Source organism: Poecilia formosa, unplaced genomic scaffold (assembly GCF_000485575.1).
Source record: "Poecilia formosa unplaced genomic scaffold, Poecilia_formosa-5.1.2 Scaffold270, whole genome shotgun sequence".
Taxonomy (NCBI): domain Eukaryota; kingdom Metazoa; phylum Chordata; class Actinopteri; order Cyprinodontiformes; family Poeciliidae; genus Poecilia; species Poecilia formosa.
In genome coordinates this window covers 18,876-27,353 of record NW_006800209.1, presented here as the reverse complement: position 1 = coordinate 27,353, position 8,478 = coordinate 18,876, and the positions used below count along the sequence as shown (strand labels likewise).

General features: G+C 40.6%; 1 pseudogene; it reads right to left on the bottom strand.

Moving 5' to 3' along the window:
* Positions 1-6,855, bottom strand: part of LOC103151038 (matrix metalloproteinase-9-like) — a 34,221-nt pseudogene extending 27,366 nt beyond the window's left edge.
* Positions 6,856-8,478: the final 1,623 nt, after the last annotated feature.

Here is an 8,478-nt window from a genome sequence, read left to right as displayed (position 1 = left end):
GTTAAAACTTTTTCCTCACCTGTTAAATCTGAAGCCATTGTTATCTAATTCATAGGATTGAATTAACCGCTAAATATTGCGTCCATTTTTCAGATTCTTTGCGTGACTATGGTAATTTCCTGACCACACATAATGTTGACTCAATGGACAGCAATGACGCAGGTGTGGCGCACGATAAGTCAGGTAATGTCCAGTCCAATAATTTATATCCATCCATATCAATGCTGCTGTCTCTCGCACTTCTCGCTACTCAGCAGTAGGTGTCAGGTTACATTGTGTTGCATTCAATGTTGTCGGAAAAAAGAGATTTGTGCGCTTAATGTTCGATTTCCCATAACCATTTATTGAATTCATAGTCGACAACTTGGGTGGAAACAAGGGTGGCAAGGCTCTCATTTGGGGTGGGAACTGCCACCCCACGCCACCCCAGTAGATCCACACCTGGGTTTTGGATTTTGGTTCCTGAGCTTAGTGATAGAAGGTATGTTTACCTTTGTGCTTGAACACATCAGAAGGATCATCAGGGACACCTGGAAAGATGGCCCTGATATACATAGGGTATCCTTTGTCAATCCTTCTGGTATTGAGATCTAACCTGTAGGGATCAGCGATAGAATGAGATCTACTGTTGGTCCTTTAACATAAAATGTGTTTAAGGATGGGTTAAATTACAGATTTTGTCTAAAAAAGGGGGCAATTTCTACTCGCCTCCAGATGTCCTCTCCACTAAAGAGAAACACTTTGTTCTTCCCTCTCTGTAGCGCTCCCTCCACTTTATGCACACTTGGGGGCAAACCAAGCATCTCAATACTGTAGGGACCTAGCACACTGCTTCCTGTGTTCACCCATAACCTGCTTCCTAATATAACAATAATAATATGATTAAAACTCATAGTCTAACATTTCAGTGCTCTGATAAGCTCTGGAAAGAACACTCCTTACCTGAAAAGAAGTATATATTCTTGGTCTGAACATCCTCAAAGGCAGAGTCAATGACAGCAGGTAGAGCTGGCCAACTCTGAGAAATGGAAAATGGTCCCTTTCGACCTCCGTCTCCCTTGCTTGGTACCTTCCAGAATTGCCTGTTAATCAGAAATGCAAGATTGGCACCTCATCAGGTTATGTTCCTAGAACATAAGTAGAACTAGATATTTACTCACCCATCTTTGAAGAAATGCAGATGTCTCTGAATCACAGTGATGGCATCAAACTTGTGGATCTTGCAGGGGTCTTTGGTGGGATCTACAGTGGATGGCGTTGTCACTACAGATGAAGCAGTGGGGTCCGGTTCTTCTGTCGTGCTGAGAGTAGGATCAGGGCCTGTTTTATTTCCTGTAAAATATGGGAATATTCTTGGTTAAGGCAAAGTTTTCATGTGTTTGACGAGATTCATTGTGAAAGAGTACTGAGTTGTCCGCTCACCGTAGAGGAACTGAATGCCATCAATGTCATCCTGATCCAGGGAGAAATCCTCCACATAGCTGTACAAGGGGTACATGAGAGCTTGTCTAACGGTGGAGTGATCCAAACCTAGGGAGTGTCCAAACTCGTGGGCAGCCACCAGGAACAGGCTAATACCTGGAAGATAGCCGGTTAGAAATTTCATAAATCTCATAAAATGATAAACGCAGAACAAATTCTTCCATTCATGTTGCTCACCCAGGTCAGGACAGAAACCCCATTTCTGGTCTTTATCATAGTTGACAGTGGTGGCACACCACAATTTGAAGTCTGTCCTCCCGTCAGTCGTACATTGGAAGTATGCCATGCCCTTATATACAAAAGGAAAGTGGCAGGGATCTCCCTCTGAGTTTCCTCCAATTACGGTAGAGTCTGGACAAACAGACAAAATAACTGTGGTTAAACAAAGCGACAAACCACTGTGGTAGTACTTTCATGCCTTGTTTTTCCTATTACCCACCACGTTTGGGACAGAAGCCCCATTTCTGGTCTCTATCATGGCTGTCAGTCGTGGCACACCACAATTTGCCGTCTGTCCTCCCCTCACTAGTACATGAGTGGTATTCCTTGCCCTGGTACAGAAAAGGAAAGTGGCAGGCATCTCCCTCCGAGGTTCCTCCAGTTACAGCAGTGTCTGGACAAAAAGAGACAAAATAACTGTGGTTAAACAAAGCAACAAGCCTCTATGGCAAGACTTTCACGCCTTGTGTTTCCTGTTACCCACCACGTTTGGGACAGATGCCATATTTCTTGTCTGTGTCATAGTTGCTAGTGGTGGCACACCAGCGTTTTCCGTCAATGCGGGTGTCGGTGGTGCAGCTCTTATACATCCTACCCAGGAAGATGAAGGGGAAGACACAGGGGGCTCCATCCGCATTTCCGTCAAATGTGAACAAGACTATGAGGATTACAGTTGAAAGTGTAGTTGGATGAGTTCCAGTTTTCCTTCACAAGCTCATAAACATAATGGATAGCTTCAGGCTCGTCATTTTTGTCACGCTTACGTTCACTTTGGCAAACGCCGTATTTCTTGTCTTTGTCGTAGTCGGCTGTGGTTGCACACCAGGGCAGGTTGTCGGAACGGCCTTCAGTGATGCAGGTGGTGTATAATTTCCCCAAGTAAGTGAAGGGGAAGTGACATATGGCGTTTGCATCACTGCCAAAGTAAGTCTTCACCACTGAGAAGATAGATTGGATTGTGTGTTAAAGGAAATATGTGCAACAACACCAGAGGAAGGAGGGAGGTAGAAGCACGTGATTTCTGAGGTGTAGTTACCTTGTCCTTTTCCCAGAGTCCAGTATTCATCATTGTCAAAGTGGGCGTCCCCCTGAATGCCCACACCAGGAGAAAAGGCGTGAGCTAGACGGCCATCCTTACCATCAAAGGGGTATGGATCCCCGTGATCTAAAGAGAACATGAAGCAGCTCATCAATGTTTGATTTTTATAATTCAGCTTCTTAATTGGTTAGAGTGCAAACGTTTGACTTAGAAATGTAAAAAAGAGCACATACCACCTGTTTCAAAGGAGATCATGATGTCTGCATCGCCTTGAAGAAGGCTGGTAAATGTCAGAGGAGTGACATCACTCCACACCCTGAAGGCTCTTGCAATGACTTTATCAGTCAGAATACTGTCTATATGAAGAGAATAGTTCAGGATCCTGAAGACACAGTGAACTCAAAATGACTAGCTGATCCAGTCTGATGGAAACTAATCAATACTTTTATTCCAGGTCGGCACCAAAACGCTGTTTGTCAACGTCCTTGTATGTCCAGTCAAGGGATCCGGGTCACAGCACCAAATTGTTGTGGAAAAAAATTATTACCTAACACTGTTCAGGTGAAATCACTCAATCAGGTTTATTCATATATTGTGCACAATATATGAGAGTTTGTGGGACAATCAATAATGAAGCAGTTCTGGATGGAAAGCTCTGCCAGGAAGAGTCAACACATGAGTTTTATATCAAAGATAAGGAATTCAAAACAAATGGGTGAAACAGTCTGGTTCTAATGCAGCTGTGGGAAACAACTTCCAACCTTGTACATGTAACCCAAATAGTTATTTTGGTGAGAGTTCACAAGCATTTTATATAACAGATTTTAACTTATAATAATTTTCCACCAGAAGTTACAAGAGAGAGTCTTCTGAAACTATAGTTGTGTGTGTAGCACAACATGTCATGATATAATTTGCTTCTGATTTTGGGCTGTGAAATGGTTATTATTAAAGTTGTAACCTACCAAAGCAAAACCATATCTGGAGAAATCGCACGATGCACAGGGTATGTCAATTTTAATTTTTCTCTTAATTTACATGTTTTCAAGCATTTTAAGTTATCATTAAACTTCCCTTTGCATGCCATAGCATTAACCAATGCCATCTGAACATCTATGATTTGTTTTGCTTTTTTATATATAAAGTGCTATTTTAAAAAATAAAAAAATCTGAAACCCTGCCTTAAAAACCAATTTATTAACAAGTAAATGTTTTTATATAACTAGAACATATTTGGCAGAAAAAAATATCTCACTCTGTAATCATTAATGTAATGACACATAGTATTTCTTCTTCCACTCACCTGTATGTAATATCGTTATGGTCCCATTTGGGTTCCCCGGCATATAATTTGTAATTGGCCACATCAGGAACACCACAGCGAGGTCGCTTCATGGCCTCCAGTGTCAGCTTGTCCAGTTCTCCAGTCTCCTTCAGACCCATCTGTCTCTGCATCATCTTCAGAGACTTTGCTATGGACACCTTGGACCGGAAGTCACCGTGCTGCTCCGTCTCTATGTAACCAAACTTTTTCAGATAACTCTGTCAAACAAGACAAAACACACCAGAGCTCAGCCAAACACTCCCATTCTCAATTTGTGTAATGTCACACATTTATAAATTGTTTTCATAAAAGACGTCTGTAGGTTTAATTTAGAAAGTAAATATTTCCATTAACAGTGTGATATAAGTCTCTATTCAGGTAATTTGTTTCCCCTGGAACAACTTTATTAAAACTCCATTCTGGGAGTCTCAGACTATGAAAAGAAGTCGGATCTCTAGTGTTGTAACACTTGAGATCCGTCTTGGTTTCGGGTTCGGGCGCTGAGGACTCGGGATTTTATTTCAAGACTGCAACTGTGAAAATATCACTAAACGTACAGCATAGTGTCCAGTTTATTTGTTAACATCTTTGTTTTCAGTGGACGCAAAACGCACCGATTAAAATCCAACCAATGACGTGTATCTGTTACTCTCCCTCCGCTCCCCACTCTTCACTCGCACTCGGCACTCCAGGACATGCGCAGTGGTTTTCTCTGAGCAGCAGAAGATGTCTGTCTAATCGTCAGTAATAGAACAGCGCTGCATAAATAAGAAATCCGATGGCCACAGCTAACTCAGCAGCAATTTGCTTTCACAGACAGTGGGGACAACTCGAGCAAGGGTATGTTTTCTATGCTCCTTCACCCTCACGTATCTTCCTTCGGGGGAGTGCAGTATTCTGGTGGTTTTCACATCCACCTGAATAATATATAGTTGCGACCCTGACGATGATCTACGTCACATGTGTCAAACTCAAGGCCCGCGGGCCACATCTGGCCCGCCATATCATTTTATGTGCCCCCCACCCCCCAGCGTTTTATAGGCCCATGATTGACTTAAAATAGGTTTTGAGCACGAATTGACTACAAACTACATCTCCCATACTGCATTCTGATTTTTACCAGTCAACGTTCTCGCCACTAGAGAGCAGCAGAGTCACCTCAAGCTGCTTTTTGATTTTTCCAGCGAATAAAACTGAGACATCGACAAGCTAACGTCAAAATGTCCAAGAAAAGAAAAATCGATTTACAACCAAGACTGTGAATGAAGATGTGTGTGAGTTTGTGTCAGGGCAGCAGGTCGCCCTAGACTTTTTTTGTTATCTGTTATCTTGACCGACAACATAAAAAAATCGGTTACGTACTATTTTTATCCATGAAACTACAATCATATTAACATCGGCTATTTAGCCGCATTTTATGCGGTTTAGTTAATATTCACCGTGAATTCAGATCCTATCACAAATTAAGCAGATAAATGCATCTACATTTTTCTTCCTAGTAACAAAAACCACAGACCGTAGCCCCAATAACTTTTAATAAATTAAATTAAGCAACTTCACTCAAATTACCCGCTTCACCCGCTGGGGTCTGAACGCACTTTCTCCTGGGGCTAATAAAATCTGCGCTAATTCATCAGTCAGTTGGATCTGTTTGATCCAAACAGATCAATTGAACTCTGTGAGTGTTTAACACTCACAGAGTGTCTGGTGTCCGCTTTTACCAGGATTTTTTATTTTTTTTGGTTGTGTTTTTGCTTCTCCGAAACGGACAGATGTTCTTCTGCAGCGCTCCTCCAGAACGCCGCTCTCCTGGGTAACGTGAATCCAGAAGGCTCCTTTTGTTAAATCCGCTGCATGAGTTACTCCCAGTGGTTTTTAATTCTTCGCAGCGTCCGCAGTGGTTGAGCAGCAGACTGCGCATGTTACAGTCTAATTAACTTTTGCATTGTCATTTATTTCCCCAAGATAAACTGCCGGCTCCTCAAATGGATTAACACTACATTGCATTCTCTTTAGTTTTCTCTGGTCTGTAATGGAGACTTGAATTTAACGAACCATTTCAACCAAAGGTTTTGAATGTGCTTCCTAACCACCTCAGATTTGAAGCGCAGAGATGGAAGCAAAGCAGAACAAAGAGTGTTCTGCTTTTAATATTGGTAAAATCCATTAAGTATTTAATATCTAGGTGTTTTATGGAAATATGGATGTTTCAGATCAATTTGAGAAGCAATTTTGATCAAATTTCACGTTTTATCGTGTCATGTAGCTCGAGTCGCTGGTTTTGGTCTTGACTCGGTATCTGACCCTAAAAGTCTTGGTCTTGTCTCATTCTCGATTCACCCTGGTCTTGGTCTTGACTTGGTCTCGGTTTAGGTGATCTTGACCACAACACTGCCATCTGCTACTCACTTGTGCCAGCTCCACATCTGCCACATTTTTGACGATGTTCCCTGGGAAGGTGACAAAGACCGACTTGACAGGACGGCTCCATCCGTTCTGCACGCCTATTCCCAAAAGTAAACACACCACTAATGCACAGCACCTCATGGCGTGCTCTGCTGCGGCACAAAATGCAACAAAAATGCTAAAACTAACTTCAAAGACAGAAAATCAAGTGTGAACCAAAGTCAAAAGAAAAAAAATCTCATAATATCGGCAAAGTTTCCACTTCAGTGATGTCTTCTGTGTTTTGGAAGTTGGTCCCTGTTGCTGCCTGTCTGAACTGTGCTGCTGGTTGGGGTTGTAGATGTTGTATTTATACAGAGTAGAGTCTTAGTCATCAAACCCTCGCTCCCGCCTACTGTAACATGAGTTCTGTGCAGAAATTTACAGGCTGGGGAAATTTACAAAACATCCACAGGTAACACTTTATTTCACAGCTTGTGAATAAGACTGACATGATACTGTCGTAAACACTTGTCGTAAACATGAATAAGTCTTCATGAATATTTATGACTGTCATAAAGTGTAATTCAGTAAATTATGACACTTTTAATACAAAGTTGACATTATTCAAAATGCCTTTGTTATGACAACTTGACATTAACCCAGAAATCATGATCTGACCTAAATTTGTTAGAAAAGTATTACCGATTAAACTTTAAAAATTAACTTTACGTGGTGATGTTATATTGCTCTGACACTGTTTACATTTCTTAAATTAATTGATCCTAAAGTAGTGCAATACACCATCTCCACCAGTGAGAGGCAGCAGTGTACAAACAGGCGCACAGTGCCTTGGTCTTCTTGGTAAAGAAGAAATCTACCATCTTGTGGGGCCCATAGACATGAATTACTCATGTTCATGACAGGTGTTTATGACAGTGTCATGTCAGTCTCATTCACACCCCGTCAAATAAAGTGTTACTCATCCACATTTATTTCATACCTACTAACTAATGAGTGGGTAATAAGTTGATGTTTTTCTTTTAAACTTTTTCCATGTAATGTGTGACTATTTATCTCTTGCACATCAAACATGTTTTGCTTCTTTGTGTAGCACTGCTAAGAAAAAGCTGCTTATTAAGATTTTGCTTCTTACTCTTTGACAGATATGTAAAAACAAAGTAACCCATGTATAGTTGATTAGATGATCAAATCAACTTGCATAGATTGTTTACATAATTGTGTGTAACAAATATCTGCTTCCACATTTTTCTATAGAGTTCTGCTTCCTCTGTTTTAGAAGCTGGATTGCAAAATTAGGTCACGGATAAAGCAGAATAAGAAAACTGTGTTCTGATGCTTTATGTACTCAGTCTCTTGAGTGTCTTTACTTTTGTTTGATTAATAGCAATAGTGATGGAAACTTTACTCAGTTTCATTAAATAGACTAAAAGTAAGAGATAGAAAAGGGAATAAAACGGCTACCAAATGAAACAAACATTATTATTAAGTTTTTTCTCACAGTTTCCCTACATCAGTGTGTGTTTGGTCTGATTTTTGAGAACTATCTATCTCCTCACTGTAGCTGTTGATGCTATAGTCCACTAACTTCACTCAGAAATTACCCAGATCATAAATAATGACGCACACTTGTTATTTCACAGCATATATTACCTCACATGTTTTGGTGATGTGCCTTTAGTCAACAGTGTCTTTCTCATGCAAGTTTCTTCCCATATATTTCAATAACATTTCTCTTATTAAAAAACAATTTGTGTGTTGAACTATGAACTTGACATATAAAAATAAGAGCATCACTATTGTGGGTGATGCAAGATGGATATGTAAGATGCATGGTGGTAGACAGGGCCGACCCAAGGCAAAAGCAAACCAAGCAGCCGTTTAGGGCCACCCCTCAGTTGAGCTGATTTTATTTATTTATTTAGTAATAATTTCTATGTCATTATGATATCAAAGACACAAATTTCAATATGAAGTGATTTGTTTTTACAAAAATATATATTTGATA